The 2,500-nt window shown below is 33.4% G+C and overlaps 1 protein-coding gene across 1 annotated transcript in view; it reads right to left on the minus strand.

Moving 5' to 3' along the window:
• LOC113804678 (regulator of G-protein signaling 7-binding protein) overlaps nt 1-2,500 on the minus strand; it is a gene marked incomplete in the record, with an annotated part of 435,257 nt that overhangs the window by 355,518 nt on the left and 77,239 nt on the right.

Here is a 2,500-nt window from a genome sequence, read left to right on the forward strand (position 1 = left end):
TATATATATATATATATATATATATATATATATATATATATATATATATATATATATATATATATATATATATATATATATATATATATATATATATATATATATATATACATACATACATATATATATGTATATGTTTGTGTGTTTGTGTGTGTGTGTGTGTGTGTGTGTGTATGCATGTATGTAGGTGTGTATATGTGTGTGTGTGTGTGTGTGAGTATGCGTGTGTGTATGTATGTAGGTGTGCGTGTGTGTGTTCTTTTCGACTACGTAAGCCGCCAGTCTCTGCAAGGCCGGAATGACCAAATACCTGTGACGCTTTTTCATTAAACCTTCCAAATGCGCTTCCGGTTTCCCTCTCATCGGCGACCAGCGCCATTACTCGGGCAATCCAGGGCAGAGCCACCTCTCCCCTCTCTCTTCCCCTCTCTCTGCTCCCCTCTTCTCTCTTCCTCGCCGTCCTCTCTTCCCCTTTCTTTCTCTTCCTGTTCTTCCTCTTCCTCTCTCTCCCTCTTCTCCTCTTTTCCTGTTCTTCCTCTTCCCCTCTCCTCCTCTTCTGCTCTTCCCCTGTTCTCTCTATTTTTGTTCCTTTCTCTTTCACATTATCCTTTAATCCCTTTTTCTTTCTCTCCCTCCCTACTTGTTCTTTTCTTTATCAACTCCTTCTACTCTAGGTCACATTCGCCCACGAATACAATTACATTTCAAATACGCAAATTTTTTTTTTTTTTTTTTTTTTTTTAATCGAGAATCTCTTTTGACTCTTTGAATACAAGTGTCACGGGAATCTAGCCTTTATTGACTTATGCTGTTCCTGTTATCACTGCCGTTTGAAGCGCACCTGTCAGTGCTACCAGGCTGTCATTCTGCCAGGCTGTCACGCGGTCAAGCTGTCATTCTGTCACGCTGTCATGCCTGTCGCGTCTTCTCCGGGCCTGATTACGGCGTCTTGTCACTACTGCCACGAGGTAATTGAGGCGAAATTGCCTTCGTGGTTGTGATGACGAGGGTGGTGAAAGGGTTAAAGTTGTGGTGGTGGTGATGACGATGATGATGATGGTGGTGGTGGTGAAAGGGATACAATAATGGTGGTGATGATGGTGGTGGTGAGTGATAAAAATCATTGCGGTGGTGATTATGGTGGTGATGATGATGGTGGTGGTGGTGGTGATGAAAGGGATAAAATCATGGTGATGATTATGGTTGTGATGATAATGAGGATGGTGGTGGTGGTGAAAGTGATAAAAATCATGGTGATGGTGATGATGATGGTGGTGGTGAAGATGGTGATGATGGTGGTGATGAAAGGGATAAAATCATGGTGGTGTTGATGATAATGATGATGATGATGGTGATGTTCTTAGAAATTGTGGTGATGATAAAAAGAAAGAGAATGGAGAAGGAATGGTAATGATGGTGTTGATCAAGAATATAATGAAAAGGAAAAAAGGTGGTAGTGATGATGATACATAAGAAAGAAATAGAAGGATAATAAGGATAAGAAATGAGAATAGTGATAAAGATAATAACAGAGAAGAGGAAGATGTAAATACTGATAACAACAATGAAGGCAACAGCAAAAGCAATAATAACAGTACAAGTAGTAAAAGTAATAAAATAACATCAATAAAAGTAATAAAAGTAATAAAAGTTTGAATTACCGCGATAAACAACAACAAAATAACAACATTATAATAATTTAAAAGAAAAGGTATGAATGAGAATGAATATCTTTACAATACAAGAGATATATTTAACCGGTTTCGATTCTATCTTCGTCTGTCAGAAGTTCTATTGTATTGTGAAGATATTCATTCTCATTCATACATTTGTCAACAATGAATACGGTTCATAATGATTTAAACTCAACAATAACAACTAAAACATTATCGACTTTTACACTGAAATACAAATAACAATCTAACGAGAAAAAAAATATATATATAACAACACAACGAGAACTGTGGACAAAAAATGACCTTTTCAATTGATAAATATAAAAGCAGGATCTTTTTGTCACATTTGAGTTCTATTTCAACATTGACATTGTTATTACCGTTATACCGTTGGTGATGTTGCGTTGATCTGATTTATATAACTATTATTATTATTATCATTATTATTATTATTATTATTATTATTATTATTATTATTATTATCATTATCATTATTATTATTATTATCATTATCATTATTATTATTATTATCAGTATTATTATTATTATTATTATTATTATCATTATTATCTTTACTTTATTTATTTATTTTTTTTTTTATTGGCATTGCCTTTTTTGTTACTAATATTGATGTTATCATTGTTATTATCATCATCATAATCATTATCATCATTATCATTATTATTATTATCACCATTATCATTACTATCATCATTACTATTATAATCATTATCATCAACATTTTCTCTATCAGCATTGCCATCATCAAATTGCTATGATTTCTCTTATCAAAATTATCATGAATTTGCAACTATTTTCCTTAT

The sequence above is a fragment of the Penaeus vannamei genome, chromosome 23, assembly GCF_042767895.1.
Source record: "Penaeus vannamei isolate JL-2024 chromosome 23, ASM4276789v1, whole genome shotgun sequence".
Lineage (NCBI taxonomy): Eukaryota > Metazoa > Arthropoda > Malacostraca > Decapoda > Penaeidae > Penaeus > Penaeus vannamei.